General features: G+C 46.4%; 2 non-coding genes and 1 pseudogene across 2 annotated transcripts; all 3 read left to right on the top strand.

The window, feature by feature from the left end:
- Window positions 1-8,423: 8,423 nt before the first annotated feature.
- On the top strand, window positions 8,424-8,542 carry TRNAL-CAA (transfer RNA leucine (anticodon CAA)). Its single transcript has 2 exons — window positions 8,424-8,461; window positions 8,497-8,542. It is a non-coding gene; the product is annotated as a tRNA-Leu (tRNA).
- A 6,024-nt stretch (window positions 8,543-14,566) lies between these two features.
- LOC142580521 (5S ribosomal RNA) lies at window positions 14,567-14,685 on the top strand (annotated as a pseudogene).
- An 11,210-nt stretch (window positions 14,686-25,895) lies between these two features.
- Window positions 25,896-26,014, top strand: LOC142580949 (5S ribosomal RNA). The gene has a single exon (XR_012828085.1). It is a non-coding gene; the product is annotated as a 5S ribosomal RNA (ribosomal RNA).
- Window positions 26,015-26,256: the final 242 nt, after the last annotated feature.

The raw sequence follows: 26,256 nt of genomic DNA, 5'->3' as shown, positions 1-26,256 counted from the left end.
GAAGGAAAAGACGATGGAAGGGCAAGTGCTGCAGAGGGAAGACCAGAGCCGGACTATCTGAACCAGGGAACAGCCAGGAGCCCCTCGACAAGAGCGGCGGCCGAGCGTCGAGCGTCACCGGCACAGCGAAACGCACGCACACCGAGCGCGGCAACGAACAGGACCAGGCGGCGGCCGCTAGCAGCAAGGAGCCACCGACGAAAACGACACAAGGGAGACGATCACTCTTCAAAACAAGCCCAAATGTAATGTCGGAAACGAGAGTTGCAGAAAAGCAGGCCTTGCAGAAAGACCGACCTGGCCAAACAGGTGACCCCGGCACTAACAAAAGCGTCTAGCGACGTGCTGGACGCGAAAGGTAAGCACCATGCTCACGGCCTCTTATCACCGCAGCAAAATGGCTTCTGTGCTCACGCTTAAAGTGGCCAGTCTAAATGTGAGAGGCTTAGCCACAAAGAAAAAGCAAAGTCAAGTGGTGCGCCTTCTAACTGACTAAGATATCGGTATGCTTGGTCTACAAGAAACAAAGGTCGAAGGGGAAGAAGAGACTGAGAGCATTGTGCAGCGTTTCACGTCTAAGTATTATGGCGTTGTCAGTCACGCAATTGGTACTTCTGCCGGGTGTGTCATGTACGTCAAAAAGCTGCTTGGTCAAGTTTTTCAGTCGCATGTTTCGCTTCCTTCAGGACGAGGAGTTGTCTGTGATTTCGTTTTTTGTTCTACTGAATGGCGCGCTGTCTGTATATATGCACCCACCGCAGTTGATGAGAGGACTGCCTTTTTTGAATTTATTAAGCAACATCTGAACACGGAAAGGCAGCTCATTCCGTTGGGTGACTTCGATTGTGTTCTGAGCGCCGATGACAAAACTACTGCGTGTACTTTCAGGGATAGTAGTACTGCCGTTCTTATTCGATTAATTGATGAATTTGCTTTAGAGGACGTGGGGGAATGCCTGGTGAGCAGGTGTCCAGTTAAGTACACTCATTTCCAAGGTACCAGCCACGCCCGACTCGACAGGATTTACGTGTATGCATGTTTGGTCCCAAAGTGTCATGGCTATGACGTAGTGCCCGCGCCCTTCTCGGATCACTGCATGGTTCAATGTTTCATTGGAGCAAAAAAGCGAAGCAGCTGTTTTCAGTGGGATCTTTGGAAGTTAAACAACAAACTGCTCAATGATCAAGAATTCGCTAAGGGAGCGGAGGAAGAAATTAGTAAAGTCACTGGAGGGGGAATACATGAATTGGGCCAGGAATGGGAACTGTGCAAGCAGCAGATCAAAATAAAAGGAATTGAAAGGGCGAGCTGCATACGGTACCAAGAAAAACTAAATGAAACGCAGTTAAAGTCTATGCTAGAAAAATTATTAGCTCTGGAGTGCAAGGCACCGGGATTATACATGGACGACGTTAGGAAAATAAAACAAAAACTAGAAATTAATGAAGAAGAACGCTATCGTGGAGCGCTTGTGCGCGCGAGAGCTGAACATCTAGCCGTGGCGCAGACGCCCACAAAACGGGCGCTAGGGATGGAAAAAGCGCACGCAAGAAGGAACCAAGTCAGTGAGGTACAATGGGCGGGTCGCACCGCAACAGATAATAGAGAAATCGGGCAACCTTTCTTTGAGTATTACCAGGCATTGTTCGATTTACGTTATGTCGACCTGGACCGGTTTAAAGAATTGTATCTGCGGGTGATGCCACTACTAGACGAGGAACAAAAAGCAAGACTGCACACGGCCGTTAGCGAGCAGGAAGTAGAGCGTGCAATAGGTAATTTAAACCCTGGTAAATCGCCTGGGCCTGATGGCTTGAGTGCAGCGTTCTACAAAACTTTCAAGCAACAACTAGCTCCATTGCTGACTGCGGTATTCAATGAGGCATATGAAATGTTTTACCTGTGTCGTTTGGAACGCCACATACTGCACTTATGCCGAAAACCGACAAAGTAGATAAACTTAAGCAGGTATCGTCATACAGACCTATCGCTCTGACAAACGTAGACTACAAGATATACATGAAGGTTCTTGCCAGCAGATTACAGAGTGTTATAGGCGAAATAGTTGGCCCTCAACAAACGTGTGGGATCAAAGGCCGTTCCATCGTTTACAACATTCACAAGGTGAGGTGTGTACTTGAATGGTGTGACGCCACATATGCACGTGTCGCACTACTACAATTAGATTTGGAAATGGCATTTGATTGTGTGTCACATTGTATTTTGTTTTGCATCCTGGATTACATCAATATAGGTTCGGTCATCCGGGAGGGAGTGAGCTTGGCGTACCGAAACTGCACTACGAGTCTACTTGTTAATAAGTTGCTGGGGGTCCCCATAAACGTACGACGTTCGGTGCGCCAAGGATGCCCCCTCAGCCCTCTGTTGTTTGATATATATATTGAGGCACTGTGTCTGAACATAATACAAAGCGATGAAATTCATGGATTTAGACTACAAGCAACCGAAGTGAAATTGCTTGCGTATGCAGACGATGTTGCAGTTCTTTGCAGGGACAAGGAAAGTGATAGTAAAACAGTTGAAAGCGTGCAGTGCTTCGGTGAGCTAACCGGAAGTCGGGTGAATTGGGATAAGTGCCTGGGGTTTTTGCACGGAGAATGGCCTTCAACCCCAGACACTTTTGCCAACGTGGATTGGGTGACAACGCCTCCGAGGTACTTGGAGGTGCGACTGCAATTTTATAGAGACACTGATCCGTACTGGCGAGCGCAGCTGCAAGAGACGCAACATGGACAAGCGCTCATCTATCTATCTTCGCAAGACCTACGGTGTGCAATCTTTTTTTTTATTAGTAAGTTGTGGTATGCAATGCAAGTGCTACATTGTTTGGCGAGTAAACGTGCAGAAGCTGCACCGTGTATTTGCTGTCTTTGTTTGGGCGTCCACATGGGAGAGGTGCCGCCGCACGAACTTGTTTCGGCAGGTGAAGGCCGGTGGTTTAGGACTGGGACATTTGTTTGTGCGACAGATTGTAAACAGGTTTTTATTTTTCCGTGATGTTAGAGACCCATTCCTGCGCACCGTGTGTGAACAAAGACTCGGGGAAGTTTTGCCTGAGTATGTTGTTACAACGCAATGTATTTCAAGAAGTGTTTGTGGTTTAAAGAAATTGTTCGAAGTGTCAAATTTCTAAGTGTACGTTTTTTCGATGCAGTATTTGAGTAGCGTTAAAAGGAAAACATTGTATAGGAAAATTTGTTGTTTCTTTAGAGAAATTGTTCAAAGTGTCAAATTTTTAAGTGTACGTTTTTCGATGCAGTATTTGAGTAGCGTTAAAAGGAAAACATTGTAACATTGTCACAAACATTGTATGTTTGTGACGCGCTGTTTCCAGTGCCCTTGTACAGGACCATACACTCTGGAGGCCCAGGTGGCAATGTTTTAAAAAGAGTTAAAAAAATGCAGGTGTCGCCGGGAGCCAAATCTTTCTTTTTCAAGTTACACACTGGAACTTTAACTGTTAAGTCCTTTCTAGAGGAAAAGGGTTTATTTCTACCGTGGGGTACCCACTGCGTTATATGCAAACAGCTTGAGACAATAGACCACGTTTTTCTTCATTGCTGGCAAGGGGTACTTTTCTGGGACGTGCTCCAAAGAACCATTAAAAAAGAATTACCGCTAGACTCTCACGGGATCCGGTACCTGCCAACCGATAATGAGGATGGCGTCCCCTTTGCTGGCTGGCTATTTTTGTGATCCGGACGCGCGACCAACACGTATGTATTTTCGCGAAGGCGTACACAGATTCCTGGAGACTTTGAAAACGCAAACAGATGCTCCTGAGTGGAGCATATCCGAGATAGCCTTGCACGTCTTTCGTTGCTGCCGGAAGTGGTTGCCCTCGGGGCATACCAAATGAATCACCTGTGGGTAGTGACGTTTAAGGACGAGGAAGGCAAGAGGAAGATATTAGAAGCTGAAGCGTTCAACGTTAAAGACCACCGCTGCATGGTCATCGACCCGCGCGATCGAGGTGTCCGACTGAAGCTATACTGGCTGCTTCATGGCGTACCGGACGAAGACGTGCGAGTGGCTTTGGCGCCGTTTGGAAAAGTGACGGAAATTAGCAGAGACAAGTGGAAGGTCAACGGCTGCATTGACAAAGGATCAACCACCCGCTCGGTGACGCTGAAATTAAATGTGGGCCTCACTGTGGACGACCTACCACAACAACTGCGTGTTGCTCAGGATATGGCGCTCGTCTTCGTTCCTGGCAGAGCGCCGCTGTGCCTCCGATGCCGTGGCATCGGACACATCCGGCGAGAGTGCCGCGTTCCACGATGTGGGGTCTGTCGTCGCTTCGGCCACGATGATTCCCAATGTGTGCGCTCTTATGCCAGCGTTACAGGCCCACTCCAAAGGGACGTAGTATCCGAACACATGATGGACGCCGCAGATGCCGAAGAAGCTAGCAGGGAGGGAAACGACGTGGCGAAGACTCGTGCAAAGCCCCTTGAACCCTCCCCAGGAGCTGTCCAGGAAGCGAACCTGGGGGGTGAGCCCTTGGCTGCAGCCCCGGAAACGAAGCCAGAGACTGCAACATGCGACGCAGGCGTGAAGGCAGCAAGCGCGTCATCGTCACTGCCGCAAGAAGTCGGCCAGGAAGCAACGGACGTCGAGATGCTTATGACCGGAAGCATCGCTGCAAAGCGTGCTCACGAAGACACTGGCAATACAGGAATAACTACTGCGTCAGGCACCGGTGAACCTCCAACGAAGGCATCGACTACGCGGCGGTCTATGCTTAAACCGAAGCCGAACGTGCCGCCTGGCAGTAGGGTGGCCCCTAAAACGCCTCAGCCCTAGCGGAGGACCCGTTCCAGTAGCCTTCAACGATGACCACAAGAACCCCACAGCTTCGATGTGAGTAGGACGCTTGGCCAAGCAACCCCATGAGATGGCGTCTAACATTAAATCTAGCCTACGCGTTGCGACATTGAATGTGCGAGGAATGTGTTCGTGCAGGCGGCAGTGCCAGATTAGTCGCATGCTTTTAGAGAATGACGTTGACCTTCTGGCTGTACAAGAAACAAAAATTGAGAGTGAGGAGCAAACAGAACAGATGGTTCAAGTTTTTCGATCTAGATACAGTGTATGTGTGTGCCATGCTGTTGGACGGTCAGGAGGCTGCGTCATTTTTATTCGCAATAGCATATCGGTTGTGGAAAAAGTGTCCACCTGCGAAAGTGGGAGACTTGTCGCATGTGATTTTATTTTTGCTGGTCTACTGTGGCGCGCTGTGTGCATCTACGCACCGAACAAAATTCATGAACGCGAAATTTTTTTAAAGTATGCTGAAGGATTTTTGAAAACAGAACGACATGCTGTGTTTCTTGGGGATTTCAACTGCGTCTGTACAGCTGAAGATAAAACGACGAGCCTCAAAGTACGCGATAGAAGCGCTGAGCTGTTGAACGCGATAGTAATTGAGAGAGAGCTTGAGGACATTGTTTATGCAATGACGCGAGATGGCCAAGCACGGTATACGCACTTTCAAGGTGATTCCCATGCGAGGCTTGATAGAATATACGTACCGGCGAAGTTTGTACCACTGTGTTCCTCTTATGAAACACAATATCTCAGTTTCAGCGATCATAATTTGGTCTCGATTACGATTGGCGAAAAACGAAAGAGTGTCACGTTTAATTGGTTCCTGTGGAAGTTCAATGAAAAACTGCTGCAAGGTGAATTGTTTGTCACGAGAGCCAAGGAGTATCTTTCAAATGCCCTGCATACGGAAACCAACTGTTTCATATCAGTGTGGGAGCGGTTTAAATGCGACATTAAAATTGCTGTCATCGATAGAGCATGCGTATTGCGTCACAAGGAAAGGCAACAAGAGAAACAGTTACACAGTGAACTGGTGTACATGTTAGGGGTAGAACATGAAGTGCCTGGAGCGTTTAAAAAAGAAATACGAGAGGTGAAAGCGAAACTCGAGTTGATCGACGAAGATAAGTACCGCGGCGCAATGATAAGGGCGCGCACTGAAAAGTTGTGGCTGGGCGAAACACCCACTAAGCGTGTGCTAAGTGAAGAAAAGAAGCATGCTGCAAATAAGGAGATAAATGAAATTCGATAATACAACAAAATTACACGAGAAAGCGAAGAGATAAAACGTGCATTTGTTGAATTTTATACCGAACTTCTCGGAGGAAGAATTTATGACCCCGAGTACTTCAAAGCCCACTTTCTAACTCTTATGCCAAGATTAGAGGACACGGTTAGAGAATCACTGGAATCCGAAATTACCGTGGCCGAAATTGAAGCGGCAATCGATGACTTGGGTAATGGCAAGTCACCTGGGCCAGATGGGCTGGGTGCAGCCGTATTCAAATTTTTAAAGGCAGAAATGGCAGTGGCTCTACACCGAGTGATCGCTGAATGCTATGAAAAAAAGCAAGCGCCTCTCTCGTTCAGGACAGCGCACGTAGTAATGATCACCAAAACTGGCGATCCTGCAAAATTACTTTCAGTTGAGTCCTACCGTCCCGTTAGCTTGACCAATACAGATTATAAAATATACATGAAAGTGTTAGCTAGAAGGCTCCAAAACGTTATTAAGTCCCTCGTTGGCCCGCATCAAACCTGTGGCATTAAAGGTAGAACAATTTTTACGAACATACACATAGCAAGAAGTATTCTGGAATGTTGTGACGCAATGCATGACCGCGTAGCTATGATTCAGCTAGATTTACATAAAGCGTTCGACAAAGTTGTACATGAAGTTCTGTTTTTATTGCTGGAGCACGTAAATGATGGATCTGTAATTACTGAAGGTGTTAAAATGGTGTATCATGATTGCACAGCCAAATTAGTGATCAACAAAGAATTAAGTATGTCAATTCCTGTGCGGTCGAGTGTGAAACAAGGATGTGCGTTGTCCCCTCTACTTTTTGCGATATACTTGGAGCCGTTTTGTTTACGTTTGTTTGCAACACCATGTATTCGAGGCTTCACTTTTTTCAGCAGTGAAGTTAAGGTCTTAGCGTACGCGGACGGCATAGCCGTGTTTTGCACTGATGCTAGAAGCGTGCAGGAAGTTGTCAGTGTTGCTAAGGCGTTCTGCACAGCAACTGGTAGCGTGATCAGTTGGCCGAAATGCCTTGTATTTTCATGGCAACAGGCAGAGCACACCCGAGGTGTACTGTAATATGAATTGGACCGCCTCCCCCGGAAAGTACCTCGGTGTCCCGCTAAATAACTACCTCAATGCTGATGAATATTGGTCTGAGGAAAATAAACGCGTCAAAAATGCTACCGATAAATGGGGTGGCCATAACTTTTCAATGTTCGCAAGAGCTTCCGTTTGTAATATGTTTTTAATTGCAAAAGTGTTCTACGTGTTGCAAGTGATGGCCATGGCAAGAACTTCGGTTAAAAAAATCCACCGAGTGCTTGCGACCTTTATTTGGGGATCGCAATGGGAGCGCACAAGCCGGTGCAATTTGTTCCACAAGGTGAAAAATGGTGGGCTAGGGCTCTCACACCTGTTTTTCAAGCAGCTGGTAAGCAGATTCTTCTTTGTGCGGGACCAAACTGATGTGTTTTTGAGAACTGTGATCCAAGCACGATTGCATGATTATCTATCTGACTTTGTCGTGTCAACTGTTTCTTTCGGAGCTGGACCGCTCAGTCCTTATTTGCATGAAGTGGTTACTTCTGTACGCCTGCTCAAGGCAAGGTTCTCATATGAATACTTGTGTGATGTCACGAAAAAGCGTTTGTATTCTGATATTCTCGATGTATTTTTACAATTACCGGTTTACCGAGCTGCCTACAGGCTAGGTCCTGAGCGCGATGTGCTAAAGCGCGTTAAAAAAATGCCAGTGAGACCCTCTGCTAAAACGTTCTTTTTTCAATTACATACTGACACTCTCCCTGTAAAGCCATGGTTACAAAGCAAAGGTCTTTTTGTACCTTGGTCGGTAAACTGCTTAATCTGTAATAAGCCAGAATCAATTGAGCATATTTTTATTGACTGCCATGACGCCGTATTTCTGTGGGACGTCCTACAAAGAACACTTAAAGAAGAATTGCCGATAAGCCCTTTTGGAATCCGGTTTCTTCCACGTGCAGAAACAGGGGAAGCGCCGAGTGATATGCTAATGCTGCTTTGCATGCACAGCGTATGGAAGACGAGAATGGACATCAGGCATTGTCATATACAGGCTCACTCAGCAAGACACTATTTTGTTGAGAGCATTATATACACACGCGACTTGTTCAGAGCACTATTTGAGCCCCCGGAATGGCTTCCTGTACTAGACCAATTGGCTTCTGTGAAGCCCTTTTAAACACCTTACACTGGCCGAGCAGTGGCTGGTGTTTTTAGAATATGTACATGTCGTGTATTTGATCTTTTTGTTTGCGTTTGTGAAAAGGCAATAAAGAAAAAAAAAGGCAGGATGGCCGAGTGGTCTAAGGCGCCAGACTCAAGGGAAACCTTACCCAGCAACGCGGGTTATACGAGGCTTCTGGTCCGCGTATGTGGGCGCGGGTTCGAATCCCACTTCTGACACAATATTTTGCGTTTTTTTTAATACCGCTCGTTACGCGCCGCTCACTGCGCGCTCTTCTCACCAACCGCGTGCAGTGTCAGGATGGCCAAGTGACCATTCCACTTCCGGGCACCACAGTGAACGGACGTGTTATCATGTGCTCCGACGGAGCGGCGTTGGCGGCCGCGAACGGCCGCGGTAACAGGAAAGCGGTTTTTGAAGACGAGGATTATCAGGTGATTTTGCCGCACTTGCCTACCGGTCGAATCGTCCTTAATACTGTTTTTTTACACGCGGACGTCCGTGGAAGACCGTACAAGGTTGAGGATTTCCGTGACGCTCTGGTTCGTCTGGAACTGCTCCCCGAAGTAGTTGCTTTGGGGGCGTATCAGATGAATCACGTGTGGGCGGTCATGATGAAGACGACCGAAGCCACAAAGAAACTGCTTGCTATCCGAAGCATCATTATCAAAGAACGGCGCTGTATTGTCGTTGACCGCACCAATCAAGGCGTGCGCTTGAAGTTACACTGGATGCTGCCAAACGTGTCAGATGAAGACATCAGACAAGCTCTTGCCCCATACGGAACGGTTACGGACGCGGCGAAAGAACGGTGGCGTGTTCAAGGGATTTTTGACAAGGGCTCAACGACGCGGTCGGTGACCCTGCAGCTTAAGGCAGGTACTACAGTCGACAATATTCCGCACCAGCTACGCATAGCAGGGGAGCTCGTCCTTGCCGTAATTCCGGGCCGCGACCCTCTTTGCCTGCGGTGCCATACAAGCGGCCATATTCGCCGGGACGGTCGAGTTCCACGCTGCGAGGTCTGCCGCCGCTTCGGCCATGAACGATCTCAGTGCGTCAAGACATACGCCGTCGTCGCAGGACCAACGAGAAGAGAAGAAGAAGTATCTGAACACCTCATGGATGAGGATGAAATTGAAGATATTTCTCCGGTTAAGAGCGACAAGGTTGGCAACGCGGTCACACAGAAGCAGTCTCTCCACCCCAAAAACTTGTGCCCAGACAAGAAAACCAACGACGAGGCTGATACTCGGAAAAAGACTGAAAACGGGGCGCCTGAAAATCAGAGTTTCGCTACAGAACAGAGTGAAGTCCCCTCGAAGTCGTCGCCTGCCACTACGTGTGCGGAGGCGTCTGCTACGACTGATGTCGACATGTCAGCAGCCACTAGCATGCCTGCGAAGCGGGCACACGAGGAAACGATCGGCGTAACCGGGACCTCTGGAGCAACTACATGCAGCGAACCACCTACATAGACGGCTCAGCTGCGACGTACGCCTTTCAAGCCGAGGCCCAACGTCCAAGTCGAGCGGAGACCCGAGGCGGGACCGCCCCCGTAGCGGCTTCGTTTTGGGTAGTGCAACCTAGATATGGCCACTACGTGTGATACCGCCAGCTTGACTGGCGGTATCATCATCATCATCATCATCATCATCAGCCTAGTTACGCCCACTGCAGGGCAGAGGCATCTCCCATACTTCTCCAACTACCCCGGTCATGGACTAATTGTGGCCATGTTGTCGCTGCAAACATCTTAATTTCATCCGCCCACCTAACTTTCTGCCGCCCCCTGCTACGCTTCCCTTCCCTTGGAATCCAGTCCGTAACCCTTAATGACCATCGGTTATCTTCCCTCCTCATTACATGTCCTGCCCATGCCCATTTCTTTTTCTTGATTTCAACTAAGATGTCGTTTACCCGCGTTTGTTGCCTCACCCAATCTGCTCTTTTCTTATCCCTTAACGTTACACCCATCATTCTTTTTTCCATGGCTCGTTGCGTCGTCCTCAATTTCAGCAGAACCCTTTTCGTAAGCCTCCAGGTTTCTGCCCCATATGTGAGTACTGGTAACACACAGCTGTTATACACTTTCCTTTTGAGGGATAGTGGCAACCTGCTGTTCATGATTTGAGAATGCCTGCCAAACGCACCCCAGCCCATTCTTATTCTTCTGGTTATTTCAGTCTCATGATCCGGATCCGTGGTCACTACCTGCCCTAAGTAGATGTATTCCCTTACCACTTCCAGTGCTTCGCTACCTATCGTAAACTGCTGTTCTCTTCCGAGACTGTTAAACAATACTTTAGTTTTCTGCAAATTAAATTTCAAACCCACCCTTCTGCTTTGCCTCTCCAGGTTAGTGAGCATGCATTGCAATTGGTCTCCTGAGTTACTAAGCAAGGCAATATCATCAGCGAATCGCAAGTTGCTAAGGTATTCTCCATCAACTTTTATCCCCAATTCTTCCCACTCCAGGCCTCTGAATACCTCCTGTAAACATGCTGTGAATAGCATTGGAGATATCGTATCTCCCTGTCTGACGCCTTTCTTTATAGGGATTTTGTTACTTTCTTTGTGGAGGACTACGGTGCCTGTGGAGCCGCTATAGATATCTTCCAGTATTTTTACATATGGCTCATCTACACCCTGATTCCGTAATGCCTCCATGACTGCTGAGGTTTCGACTGAATCAAACGCTTTCTCGTAATCAATGAAAGCTATATATAAGGGTTGGTTATATTCTGCACATTTCTCTATCACTTGATTGACAGTGTGAATATGGTCTATTGTTGAGTAGCCTTTACGGAATCCTGCCTGGTCCTTTGGTTGACAGAAGTCTGTGGTGTTCCTGATTCTATTTGCGATTACCTTAGTAAATACTTTGTAGGCAACGGACAGTAAGCTGATCGGTCTATAATTTTTCAAGTCTTTGGCGTCCCCTTTCTTATGGATTAGGATTATGTTAGCGTTCTTCCAAGATTCTGGTACGCTCGAGGTTATGAGGCATTGCGTATACAGGGTGGCCAGTTTCTCTAGAACAATCTGACCACCATCCTTCAACAAATCTGCTGTTACCTGATCCTCCCCAGCTGCCTTCCCCCTTTGCATAGCTCCTAAGGCTTTCTTTACTTCTTCTGGCGTTACCCGTGGGATTTCGAATTCCTCTAGGCTATTCTCTCTACCACTATCGTCATGGGTACCACTGGTACTGTATAAATCTCTATAGAACTCCTCAGCCACTTGAACTATCTCATCCATATTGGTAACGATATTGCCGGCTTTGTCTCTTAACGCACACGTCTGATTCTTGCCTATTCCTAGTTTCTTCTTCACTGTTTTTAGGCTTCCTCCGTTCCTGAGAGCCTGTTCAATTCTATCCATATTATAGTTTCTGATGTCCGCTGTCTTACGCTTGTTGATTAACTTAGAAAGTTCTGCCAGTTCTATTCTAGCTGTAGGGTTAGAGGCTTTCATACATTGGCGTTTCTTGATCAGATCTTTCGTCTCCTGCGATAGCTTACTGGTTTCCTGTCTAACGGAGTTACCACCGACTTCTATTGCGCACTCCTTAATGGAAAGGTCCTCCTTAAAGAAAGGTCAAGCTGCCTCAAATTTGAGAGGGAATATAAAGAAAAGGGTTTGCGAACACTACTTCAGCAGCTGATAACGCTTGAGTGCAGAGAGCCTGGTCTGTACAAAGACGATGTGCGAAGCGTCAAGGAAAAGCTTGAACAGTTCGACAAAGAACGTTATCAAGGTGCCATCGTGCGAGCAAGAGCAGACGCGCTAGCGGCAGGGGAGACGCCCACTAAAAGGGCGCTTGGTTTAGAGAAGTCGCACGGACAACGAAACCATGTCGATCAAATTTTAATGAATAGAACTGTTGTTGACGACAATGAGAGCATAGCACACGCCTTTTTCCAGTACTACCAGTCGCTCTTTGCATTTCAGCAAGCGAATTTAGAGGTTTTCAAAGCAGATTTTCTGCACCGCATGCCGCGTTTGAGCGATGAAGCTAAGGAGCGATTACAAGGGAAAATAATGGAGAGGGAAGTCGAAAAGGCAATCGACGATTTAAACTTGGGCAAGTAACCGGGACCAGAAGGACTCAGCGCCGCCTTGTATAAGGCATTGAAAAGAGAACTGGCCCCTTTATTAGTAGAAGTATTTAATGAAGCGTACGAGCAGAAATCATTGCCACCTTCTTTTGGGAAAGCGCACACCATTCTAATTCCGAAGAACGATAAATTAGATAAACTGAGATTCGTATCATCCTATAGGCCCATATCACTAACAAATGTGGATTACAAGATATTTATGAAGATTTTAGCGACCAGACTTCAAAGCGTCATAGAGGAAATCGTCGCATCAGACCATCAAACTTGTGGAATCAAAGAGCGAACAATTTTTTCTAACATCCATAAAATGCGGTGTGTGCTCGAGTGCTGTGACGTCACCGGTGGCGGCGTTGCAGTTCTTCAGCTTGATCTTGAGAAAGTGTTCGATTGTGTCGCTCACGTTATTTTGTTCTCCACATTGGATCATGTTAATGTCGGTACCATCATCACTGAGGGTGTGGCCTTGGCGTACCAGAACTGCACTACAAGGTTAATTGTTAATAAGTCTCTGGGGGCCCCCATTAACATCATGCGGTCAGTGCGCCAAGGCTGTCCCCTCAGTCCTCTGTTATTTGCTATATACATAGAATCAATGTGTGTGGCTATTACCGCAAATAACAATATACGTGGTTTCAGATTAGCAGAATCCGAAGTGAAGCTGCTAGCGTATGCTGATGACGTTGCAGTGTGTTGCACAGACGAAGGAAGTGTGACTGAAACAATTGCTGTAGTAAAACATTTCTGTGACGTCACGGGCAGCAGAGTCAATTGGGGCAAATCCCTCGGGCTGTGGCACGGGGAGTGGCTTTCAGCACCGGAATACTTCGCGAATGTCAACTGGGTGAAAACTCCGACGAAGTATCTGGGTGTTCCCCTCGACAGGTACAAGAGCAGCGATGAGTACTGGAGAAACCGAACTAATGAAACGAAAGGAAAAGTGGACAGATGGACAAGCACTAACCAGTCTATTTTTTCAAGGGCAACAATTTGTAATATGTTTTTTATAGCGAAGTTATATTATTTTATGCAAGTGCTGCATTGTTCTAGAGCAAATGTGCAAAGGCTGCACAGAGTGTTTGCGGTCTTCATCTGGGGTTCAGCATGGGAGAGATGTAGTCGAACGAACTTGTTCAGAAGAGTAAAGGACGGGGGTGTGGGCTTGGCGCATCTTTTTGTTAGACAACTTGTCAACCGCTTTTTGTTTTTTCGAGATGTGCGAGATCCGTTTCTGCGCACCGTATGTCAGATCAGGTTGAGCGACGCATTGCCGACACATATTGTTAGTACGGCGAGGATGACCGGAAAACTTCGGGGTTACATTAAGGAAGTCGTCGACAGTGTGCGCTTCCTGTCAGTTCGTTTTTCAAATGATGATCTGTTTCAAGTGAAAAGGAAAACACTGTATAATGATGTGTGCGACATTGTGTTCCCAGTGCCGTTATACAGAGCCATATACAGTGGAGGGCCAGGACAAGACGTCCTTAAACGGGTGAAACGTATGCAGGTGCCACCAGGGATTAAATCTTTCTTTAAGCTCCACACAGGAACGCTCTCTGTAAAGACGTTTGTGGAAGAACGAGGCTGTCTTATGCCGTGGGGGTCCCACTGCTTGATCTGCCAGAAGCCGGAGACCTTTGATCATGTTTTCTTGCTTTGCTGGGCGGCAGTTTTCTTATGGGACGTGCTAAAGCGAACTCTGAAAAAGGAGCTACCGGTGGACCCCCAAGGGATCAGGTATCTGCCAATTAAAGATGAAGACGGAGTACCGTATGATCTTATTATGCTGAACGCCCTCCACTGTATATGGCGAACTCGCATGGCCGGGTACCATTGCGACGCCGACGCTCGGCCAGCGCGTATATATTTCAGAGAGTGTATGTCAGTATTTATTGAACTGCAGAAAATGCAAGAGTGTGTACCGGATTGGCTGTCGAGGCTCGAACCTCTGACAGTCATGAAGGAATTTTAATTTGACAACGTCAGTCCTATGCGGATAGACAGCTTTGTAGCGCTTTTTTGTTTCTTGCTTTCTTTCTTCCCTTGCCAGAAGCTCGCATGTGTGTCATGAGTGTGAAATTCATATGTGCAATGTTATATTGAAAACCGGTCATAAATTTAAAAAAAATCGGCCATATCATGCTGAATACGCCGGTTCTCGTCCGATCCCCGAAGCTAAGCAGCATTGGGCTCGGTCAGTACTTGGGAGGGAGACCACCTGGGAACACCGAGTGCTGATGGCACCTTTCTTTTTAATTTTTTTTTTGCCTGTACTTCTTTTTTGTTATTATTATTATTATTATTATTTTAGTTGGCATGTTTTGAATGTAGGCGTAAAGCTGTGATGAGTGGACGCGTTGGCGAAATATAAACACTCATCATCCGCAGCCTCTCGTGCGTCCACATCGATGTGAGCTTCGCGGGCACAAATTAAAACGACATGAAGGACGTGGAATGATATTACGCGGAGTAATATGGCGACAAGAAGTGTCACTAATCGCGAAAATTATTCGCATAAACTGCTAACTGCATCGCTATTACACGCATGCAGGTTGATAACGTCACATAGACGGCAGCACATTCCAAGCCACACGTGCAAGCCGCAGAAAAGCACACACAACGTGTTACGTTCACTCTCCTCTGCACAACTCGCACACGCAATTTTCTATTTTCTAGCGCAGATCAACAAATTGAAACCACGTAATGAGACGTTTCCGTAACCCGTAAAGACTAATGATTGATTGATTAGTAGGGTTTTTTGGCGCAAGGGCCAGATGTGACCAAAGAGCACCAAGTCGATGGTCTGTACTTCTGAATGATATATGGGTGTTAATTGCGGGGAGTAATGAAACACGGCTGTATAGTGGCCTAAAATATTCGCTAAAAAGCGCAGTATATGCATGTGGTGCGATGTGGCTGTAAAAGGGCCTAAGATTTATTTGCTCTAAAGTGCGTAAAATAAAAGTATATACATAATATAAAAAATGACTGTGATTGATCGTTTCTGCGATGACAATAGATGTTTCACAAGATGGGGATGGTCAGTAAATTATGTAAAATCTGTAGCACTAGTGCCTCAGCAAAGCCTTGAAAGCAAGGGCTGGGAGGCAGGTGCTCTAGAAAATGTTTTCATTGCAGCTACGACCTCCAGGTGGAGGCCGCGCTACAAGTAGCCTGGCCAAATCGCATTTAGGGTGTCAGTTTCAAATAAAAAGTTTAATAGTGATTGAAAAGTAAAAAGGGGTTCATTGCTAAGAAAAAATGCTGGATGTAACGGTATGTGTTGGATATAAGCAGAGGGAAAGTGCTTTTTTCTTTCTGCCTCTATTTCAGTGCATTGGATAAGAACATGAATAACTGTAAGCCTGTTGCCACATTTGCTACATGTCGGTGGTTCGCTTCCCGTCAAAAGGTAGGAGTGAGTGGCGTACGTATGTCCTATTCTTAATCTACACAGAAGCACTTCCTTATGTCTTGTTGTTTTTTCAGTTATCCAGTTCCCTAATTTTGGCTTGATAACGTGTAGCTTATTCAATACTGCATTATCCCATTGGTCCTGCCAGTACTTCCTCAGTTTGTTGCGTAAGAAGGGCTTAAGTTCTTTTGCTGATATAGGTTTATTCATATCCGTTTCATTAAACGTGACTGACGTTGCACTTTCGTCAGCAGCTACATTGCCTTTTATGCCCCTATGGCCAGGTACCCAACATAGGATGATGTTCTGGTTGTACATTAATGCTAGGCATAGTTGTGTGTATAGTTAATTAAAAACAGGGTTCTTATGTTTTCGAAAACTCATTAAGGCCCTTATTACGCTTAATGAATCTGTGAAAATGATGGCCTTATTCAGATTTGTTTTTCTGATGTGCTTTACGGCTGAGAGTACTGTGTACGCTTCAGCCGTAAAAATACTTGTGTTAGGATTTAAAGTACCGGAGGTGGAAAAAACTGGCCCAAGAGCTGCATACGCGACACCAGCAGATGATTTAGAAGCATCTGTATAATACTCGGCACAGCAGTACTGCGCTTGGAGTTCGAGGAAGTGTGATAGTATATGTGCCTCAGGTGCATGTTTCGTTATTGCAACAAAAGAGATATCGCACTCCATGGTCTGCCATTCCCAAGGCGGTGGAAGGCGAGTGGGAGGCATTAAGATATTTTCTGGGAGATGGATGTTTGTTTCTTCTGCCATTGCTTCCAAACGTAGGCTCAAAGGAGTTCAAATACGTGGGCGGTTACTGTAAAGTCTGGCAGCGGACAGGTCACTAACAATGGAATGACATGGATGCTCGGTGTCTGATTTTACCTTAGTGTAGTATGAAAAACTTAAGAATGTTCTGCGTAGATGTAAGGACCATTCGTTGGCCTCGACGTACAAACTTTCAACAGGGCTAGTTCTAAAGGCGCCTGTTGCCAGTCGTATACCGAGGTTGTGGACTGGGTCGAGAATCTTTAGCGCACTCTCAATTGCGGAGTGGTACACCACGGCTCCGTAATCGAGGCGTGATTGTACGAGACTCTTATACAGGCTCAGCAGACACTTCCTGTCACTGCCCCAGGTTGTTCGAGAGAGCAGCTTGAGGAGGTTCATGGTCTTGAGGCATTTTTCTTTAAGATATTTTAAGTGGGGGACGAAGTTAAGCTTTGTGTCCAGGATAACACCTAAGAATTTGTGTTCAGGGCTAACAGTTAGTCTTTCTCCATTAAGGTTAATATCGGGTTGTGGTAGTACACTTCTCTTGTTAGAAAACAGGACACATGTGCTCTTTTGGGGGTTCAATTTGAAACCATTCTCGTCCGCCCACCTTGAGAATCTATTCAAGCCAAGTTGTAGCTGCCTCTCGCAAATGCTAAGATTGCATGACCTGAACCCTATCTGTACGTCGTCCACATAGACGGAATAGAAGAGTGTGCGAGGTAATACGGTGTGGAGGGAATTCATTTTAACAATAAATAACGTACAGCTCAGTACTCCACCCTGCGGTACGCCTGTCTCCTGTATAAATGGTCGAGATTGCACGTTGCCAACTCTAACACGAAATGTCCTGTTAGAGAGATAGCTTTCAATTATTCTCAGCAGGTTGCCGCGAATGCCCATTGCAGAAAGATCCCGAAGGATCCCGAAGCGCCACGTGGTATCATACGCCTTCTCCATGTCAAGAAACACGGACAACACAAGCTGTTTGTGGACAAACGCTTCCCTGATATACATTTCCATGCGTACAAGCTGATCTGTCGTTGATCTGCCTTCTCTAAAGCCACATTGATATTAATCTAATTTCTTGTTAATTTCTAGATAATGTACCAGGCGACTGTTTACCATCTTTTCAAGAACTTTGCATAAGCAGCTCGTCAATGCTATAGGCCTATAACTATTTGCCAAAGAAGGCTCCTTACCCTGTTTCAAAATAGGAATTATGATGGCCTCTTTCCAAGCAGAGGGAATGCGGCCGGACGACCATATAGAATTGTAGAGACAAAGAAGGGTTTTTTGTGTTTCAGGCGGCAGGTGTTTAAGCATTTCATATAGGATGCGGTCAGATCCGGGGGCAGATTGGTTGCAGCTGTTTAGGGCTGCCTGAAGCTCTGCCATGCAAAAGGGTCTATTGTATGCCTCGTATTGTGTGCTTTTCCTTTCTAATGGTTGTCCTTCTATTTGCCTTTTGTACCTTTGGAATGTTTCAGAGTAGTGCGACGAGCTGGATATCTGTTCGAAATGTGCGCCAAGAAAGTTCGCCTGATCTTTCATGCTGTCGCCTTGAGTATTCACTAAAGGCAGAGAGTAAGACTGGGGGCACGACACCGCTCGGCACACCATGCTGATCCACGTATCGTTCCAGGTGCTGCTATGATGGCCCCTTGTTCTCCCGTGCACATTACCGGACCCGTTACCATTGCCGACGCCACCTTCTGTCAACGCAACTGAACCCGTCGTCACCAACCAACCCTTCTCCGCCACCTTTTCTACTGGAAATCCAGTTCCAGCGCGCACGGAAGTGCCCGTCTGGCAACACCCCGCCTCGCCTACGTCACTTGTCACAGGACCGCACCAAGCACTACTTAACCGGGAATGGAATGGCGCCTGCGTGGGGCACGACACCGCTCGGCACACCATGCTGATCCACGTATCGTTCCAGGTGCTGCTATGCTGGCCCCTTGTTCTCCCGTGCACATTACCGGACCCGTTACCATTGCCGACGCCACCTTCTGTCAACGCAACTGAACCCGTCGTCACCAACCAACCCTTCTCCGCCACCTTTTCTACTGGAAATCCAGTTCCAGCGCGCACGGAAGTGCCCGTCTGGCAACACCCCGCCTCGCCTACGTCACTTGTCACAGGACCGCACCAAGCACTACTTAACCGGGAATGGAATGGCGCCTGCGTGGGGCACGACACCGCTCGGCACACCATGCTGATCCACGTATCGTTCCAGGTTTGTTACCTCGGCAACTCAAAGGATTTTCGTAGTAGTGACCACTTTCTTATTGCGGTGTCTTGCCCCATTCACGTAAATTGGCGCTATGTGATTTGTTTATGTAGTGACATGATTGCTTTTGAACTGCTTTCCGAGCTTATGCTGTTATTGTCAGGTGATGTCGAGTTGAATCCAGGCCCACTTGCTGCTACCGACCTCACCCCTTTGTTAGAGGCAATTCGAGCAGAAATCGTAGAAATACGAGCATTTCAAGCAAACCAAGACAATATATTATTGTCCCTTCAATCACGCGTAACACTGCTGGAATGCACCAGACAAACACCAGGCAATGATTTTTCAAAATCCCAAACAGCTCAGATCCGCAACGATATTGCAGCCCTAAAAACTGCAAGCATAAAAACTAGTAATAGGATGCGACGAAATAACTTACTATTCTTAGGATTAGACGATTGTGTCGGTGAGTCATGGAAGGAGTCCGAAGATAAAATACTGGCATTGTGCGCAGATAATCTAAACATTAAATTAGAACCCAACTCTATTGAGCGAGCGCACCGAATTGGTAAATTTTGCGAATCAAAGAAGCGGCCTATCATTGTAAAATTCACCCATTTTAAGACAAAAGACAACATCCTCTCTCATGGACGAAAATTAAAAGATACCAGCTATGCCATCAGAGAAGACTTCGAGGCTACCACGCGCGTGTCTAGAGCTCAACTATTACAGTTCGCCCGAACTCAGAAATGTGCATTCAAACTCAGTTTCGATAAACTTCATATCGGTAGTAAGTGTTTTTTCTATGACATCGCATCTTCCAAAGTTGAGGAATGCACACCACCAATGCGTCATGCGTACACGCGAACCATAAATTCTGTAAGTACACCCACAGTCTTGACCAAATGATGCCTCCAGAATACTAGCTCAAGTCCCACTCCCAAAAGGCTGCCTAAATTTTTGAATTTCAACATAGCATTCACTAACATACGAAGTGTAGTGCCAAAGCGAGATCAGTTACACAGCTATATTAGCGACACAGAATCCGATATCGTCTTGATAACAGAAACGTGGCTGAGCTCGGACATAGACGATAACGAAGTTTTTCCGTCTACCACTAACTTCACATTATACCGTAACGATAGACAAGGCCGAAGGGGAGGAGGCGTCCTTATCGCTGTTAGAAAGACATTATCATCCTACCTAATATGTCACGATAGTAACCTTGAACTTACATGGGTATGTGTCTATAACAATACGATAAGAACAGTTTTTGGCATTTGTTATAGACCACCTGATAAACAGCAAGCTTTCATTGATTTGCTGTCCCAATCCCTAGCAAACATTAAACACAAGCTGCCGAATGCACCAGTTTTTCTTTTCGGAGATTTTAATTACCCCCAGATTAACTGGAGTAGGCTGTCTGTATCAACAGGGACCTTTTCCACTGAAGCAATGCAGTTTCTTGAAGTAACAGAAGACTTTAACCTCCAGCAGATGATAGCATGCCCCACCAGAGGCGATAACATACTCGACCTACTTCTTACAACTCACCCGGACGACATTTCCGCCATTACCGCGATACCTGGCTTCAGCGATCATTGTCTCCTGCATGTTGTTATTCGTCTTCCACTGAGTAAGAAATCATCTACCCAAAAACTAATCTCTGACTACCGGAGAGGTAACTATGAGGCCATAAACAGTGGACTAGAGTCATTTTGGCAAAACTTTCAGACCACTTTTTCGTCACGCTCAGTGAACTCCAACTGGGAGCTATTTAGAAACGCAATGTTAAATCTAAAAGATAAGTACATACCCACTATTGTCGTAAAATCAGACTATAACAACCCTTGGTTCACTAAACGTGTAAAATCTCTTCTCAAACGTAAAAAACGTCTCTACAGGAAAGCAAATCAAAGTAATAGCACTGCAGCGTGGGAAAGGTATCGCGCATGCGTAAAACTGTATATTCAGGAGGTTAGTCAAGCTAAAGATAAATTTAACAGTCACGATCTACTCTCCATTCTCCAATGAAATCCACATAAATTTTGGCGCATGCTCTCCACTAAAGACAGATCTAACACCATCGAACTCGTTGACCTCGATGGTGAACCTATCCATAATGATGAATGCGCAACCGCCCTAAATAACTACTTTTCTTCTGTATTTACTGCTCCCATTCACGTACCTGACCAGCCCACACTTACTGCTTCAGTGCAAACTATGCCAGACCTAGACATATACGCGGAGGGCATATTTAACCTAATCAATAGCCTTAAACCATCATCTTCCGCTGGCTGTGATGGTATTAGTAGTAAACTTCTGAAGAACACCTCTCATGTATCAGCACAAATACTCTGCGTACTATTCAAACAATCGCTAGAGACGGGGACCGTTCCAGGTGACTGGAAGAAAGCTAATATCTTGCCAATTTTTAAATCAGGTGACCGCTCAAACCTTACCAATTACCGCCCAATCTCCCTTACAAGCATTTCCTCAAAATTACTTGAACACATTATAGCCTCAAACCTAATGAAATTCCTTGAAAGCAAAAATTTTTTCTACCCATTTCAGCATGGTTTCCGAAAACACTTATCGTGTGATTCCCAACTCGCCGAATTCACCCACGACATTCTGCTTATCATGGACAGGAACCTCCAGATCGACGCCGTTTTCTTAGATTACTCAAAAGCTTTTGACAAGGTGCCTCACGAGCTCCTACTGCAAAAACTATCTGGACTTGGAATCTGTAATAGCTTACTGAAATGGATTGAACAATTCCTATCCGGGCGCACACAATACACTTCCACAAACAATGACCGCTCACCTCTTACCGATGTGACTTCGGGCGTCCCTCAGGGCGCCTGTCTGTCCCCTTTATTATTTCTAATCTATGTAAACGACTTGCCTACTAGCATACATTGTAAACTACGACTTTTCGCAGACGACTGCGTAGTTTACAACACTGTTAACTCCTCTGACGATGTTCTTTGCCTGCAGCGTGACCTCGATGCCATCTCGTCATGGTGCGAAAAATGGCACATGCCTCTCAACTTATCGAAATGCAAATCTATGTCTTTTACCCGAAAACGCAGTCCTTTTCAGTCCACTTATCGCATTAGCTCTGTCAACATCAGCGCCACTTCATCTTACAAGTACCTGGGTCTTATCTTGACGTCATCACTCTCTTGGATAACACATATCGAAACAATACGTCGCAAAGCTGCGCGCTCACTCGGGTATCTACAAAGAAATCTAAAGAAGGCATCCCCAGAGGTAAAGAAGTTGGCATACTTGACATTTGTCCGTCCACAACTTGAATTTGCTTCTGCTGTCTGGCATCCATCTCAAGATTACCTAGCCGCATCATTGGAATCCGTTCAAAACCGAGCCGCCCGCTTCATCACTTCACATTATTCACGGTACACTAGTGTCACTTCTTTGAAACAAACGATAGGTCTGCCAACACTGAAGTCTCGCCGCATCATATCACGTCTTTGCTTGCTGCACTCTTTTTTTTACAATCCACGCTCAAGGCACCACCTTCTTAAACCACCATTACGAACTTCCTCTCGCATAAGTCACAGCTCTGCCATAGCACGTTTACCCAGCCGCTCATCTGCCATGACCACTTCCTTCTTTCCTGATGCAATCGTTTATTGGAATGCGCTCCCTGACAACTTCGTTACCTGTACTGACCGCAAAAAATTTCGTGAATACCTAACAAATCGCTTTGAATAACTTTCTGTTCCCAGTGTACATCGTTCATGAACCCATCATAAACCTATCGGAATAGTCTACCCTTGTCAACCCTTCCACCTACTCTTTTTCTTTTGTTTCTTTTATTGCTAATGTATTGCCGTGTTACTTCTTTCAATTCGAATTTTTTCTTTGATTGTTTAAAGTCGTACAAAATCAGCGATGTGTTATTTTTCTTTTTTTCGGTGTTTTGCAAGAAACCACTCTTACACGTGTTTGTATTGCCCCCCCTTGTGTAATGCCTTCGGGCCTTCAAGGTGATAATAAATGAAATGAAATGAAATGACCCTTTATTCTATTAACTCTATTCCAAACCTTTGTTTCGTCAGTGTAGGAGTTAATGCCTGATATATACTTCCTCCAACTCTCTCTTCTAGCTTGTCGCCGCGTTCTTCGACCCTGGGATTTGACCTGCTTGAAATTGACTAGATTTTCTGCTGTCGGAGAATCCCTCTTTCGCGCTATTCGACATTCATCGTTCCACCACGGAAGACGGCGTTTTGTGGACAATCCACTTGTTACAGGAATACATTTGGAGGAGGTGTCAAGGAGAAAAGCCGTAAAATATTCAACCGCAGCGTCTATGCTTAAAGCACACATGTCGTCCCAGGATAAACAAGCAAGCGTTTTGAACGTTTCCCAGTCAGCCGAGTCAGTTCTCCAGCGAGGTAATTGTGGAAGGCATTCATTAGCGATAGGTGTGCTTAGAACTACAGGGAAATGATCACTCCCGTATGGGTTTTTAATAACTTTCCATTGAAAGTAAGGTAGAAGAGTAGGAGATGCTATGCTAAGATCAATTGAGGAGTATGTTTTGTTTGCCGTGTTATAATACGTGGGCTCCTTCCCATTCAAAAGACATGCACCTGAAGAAAAAAGGAACTGTTCAATCAAGCGACCTCTCGCGTCGCAGCGCGAGTCGCCCCATAGGTTGCTGTGCGCATTTAAATCTCCAAGCACAAGATATGGTTCAGGCAACTGATCTATTAGTGTTTGGAATTCTTGTTTGTGGAGCTGAAAATGCGGCGGTATATATAGGGAGCAGATGGTTATCAGCTTATTTAACAGTACAGATCGAATGGCCACTGCCTCAAGGGTTGTTTGTAGCTGTAAGTGTTGGTAGGCTATAGATTTGTCAGCTATGATGGCTACGCCACCGGATGATGCGAGGGCATCATCGCGATCCTTCCGAAAAATAACATACTGACGTAGGAAGTGTTTGTGTTTAGATTTCAAATGAGTCTCTTGGACACACAGCACTTTAGGAGTTAGTTGATTAAGGAGTTCTTGGATATCATCGAGGTTGCAGAGCAGGCCTCTGATATTCCACTGAATAATCAGTGTATCCATATTAAAATAAATGTTGTGCTATGTGTCAAAGAGAATGAACTTGGTTTAGCTTATGTTGCCCTTTTGGGGCCCTGTAATTGGAGTTTTGTCTTTTTTGGAGCGATCGGCAAAATCGCGCCGCTCCTTAGGCGTCAACTGCGCCTTCTGACTCGGTGTTGTGTCCATGGCCTCTTGAGAGGCACTGGACAGCCGCTCTTGCGAGCGGTGTGTTTTCCGTGAAAGCCTTGTCTCGGAAGACAAGGCCTTGGAGCCCACCGTCCTGGTGGTTGGTGGGCTAGTCTTGACCTCGGAGCTGGACTGACTGGTGCCAGCACTAGCGGAGGCCTCAACTGTGGACAAATTCGGGAGAGGTAGGGCAGCCTTCGCTGCTCCCACCGTGGGGGCGGGTGGCGTTGCCGCACGCTCGCTACGCGTGGTGCTGGCGTCCGCCAAGTGCCGTTGTGGTACTGCCCCCCGACGTACCACTTCGGCGAAAGATGCGGTCTGTGTAAACGTTTGTGAGATGCGTTGCCTTGCTTCTCTGAAAGTTATGTTTTCTTTTACCTTTATTGTAATTATTTCTTTTTCTTTCTGCCAGACTGCGCATGATCGGGAATATGCTGGGTGACCACCATTACAATTACTACAACGGGGCTCAGCCTTACAGTCATCTGCAGAGTGGTCATTGATGCCACATTTTGCACACGTTAGCCGCCCTCGGCAGCTCTGGGAAGCATGACCAAACCTCTGGCATTTAAAACAACGTCGAGGGTTTGGGATGTATGGTCGTACTCTGAGTTTGGTATATCCAGTTTCTAATGCCTCTGGTAGTGTGCTAGAGCCAAAGGTAATAATCAGGTGCTTAGTTGGCAGTTCCTTGTTGTCACGTCTAATCTTTATTCTTTGTACACTTATTACGTTTTCATCTTTCCATCCTTCCAGGAGTTCTTCATCGGTCAAGTCCATCAAGTCTATGTCAGAGATTACGCCTTTGGCCGTATTCATGGTTCGGTGCGCTGTCACACTGACAGGGATGTCTCCAAGTTGTACAAGTTTTGTTAGCTTGTCGTGTTGTGCTTTGTCTTTTAGTTCTAGCAATAGGTCCCCACTGGCCATCTTGGTGATCTTATAGCCGCCTCCAATGGTCTCTGCGAGATGCTTCGCGACAACGAATGGTGAAATTGTTCTTGCTTTCTTGTCAGGTTTGTCACTGTGGACAACGTGAAATTTAGGGAAAGTCTGAGTGCCTTTTAAAAAAAACTGAAACGTAGCATCGGTGCGCCCCCTTTTAGAGGGACGATCGGTACAGAAGGGGTTGGAAGTTCCCATGAAATGTGTTGTGTATTCAGCGACGATGCCAGTCACCCACCACCGAGCCCAACAAGGAGACACGGCAGGGTATGCGGTGAAGCAAACCCTACCATGCGAACTGTACATCGTCGCTATGACCACATATGTTATAACCAAGGTAGGTCATAGCACACCAGGTTAACCCTCGCCGCCAGGAATGTAGGAAGTTATCAGAAGAAAAAGAAGACAGGAAAGACTAAAAGTGAGAAGGAAAGACGAAGATGTGCTAAGTGAGAGACAGGAAAAGGCGACTGCCGGTTTCCTCCAGGTGGGTCAGTCTGGAGGTGCCGTCTATGCGAAGCAGAGGCCAAAGGGGTGTGTTGCCTCCGCCGGGGGGCCTTAAAGGTCCAAACACCCAGCATCGGCTCAACCCCCAGGATCCCCCTTTCCCCAGACACGGCTAAGCCGCGCACGGCTACACGCGGGAGGGTCCAACCCTCATGTGCTCGGGTCCGTGGTGTCGCAACACACCAAACGCCTGCTGACGCAGAGGCCCCTGCGGGGAACCCGTAAAGACTATTCATTGTAGCTGTAGAGAGCCGATGCTCCCTTTTAGATACAGGCAACATCGGAAACCTTCGTTTCTCGCCATCGGCCATACCATGCTGAATACGCCGGTTCTCGTCCGATCCCCGAAGCTAAGCAGCATTGGGCTCGGTCAGTACTTGGGAGGGAGACCACCTGGGAACACCGAGTGCTGATGGCAACTTTCTTTTTAATTTTTTTTGCCTGTACTTTTTTGTTATTATTATTATTATTATTTTAGTTGGCATGTTTTGAATGTAGGCGTAAAGCTGTGATGAGTGGACGCGTTGGCGAAATATAAACACTCATCATCCGCAGCCTCTCGTGCGTCCACATCGATGTGAGCTTCGCGGGCACAAATTAAAACGACATGAAGGACGTGGCATGATATTACGCGGAGTAATATGGCGACAAGAAGTGTCA

This window comes from Dermacentor variabilis, chromosome 4 (genome assembly GCF_050947875.1).
Source record: "Dermacentor variabilis isolate Ectoservices chromosome 4, ASM5094787v1, whole genome shotgun sequence".
NCBI classification, from domain to species: domain Eukaryota; kingdom Metazoa; phylum Arthropoda; class Arachnida; order Ixodida; family Ixodidae; genus Dermacentor; species Dermacentor variabilis.
The sequence above is the reverse complement of the archived record's forward strand: the minus strand, read 5'-3'. Positions and strand labels throughout refer to the sequence as shown.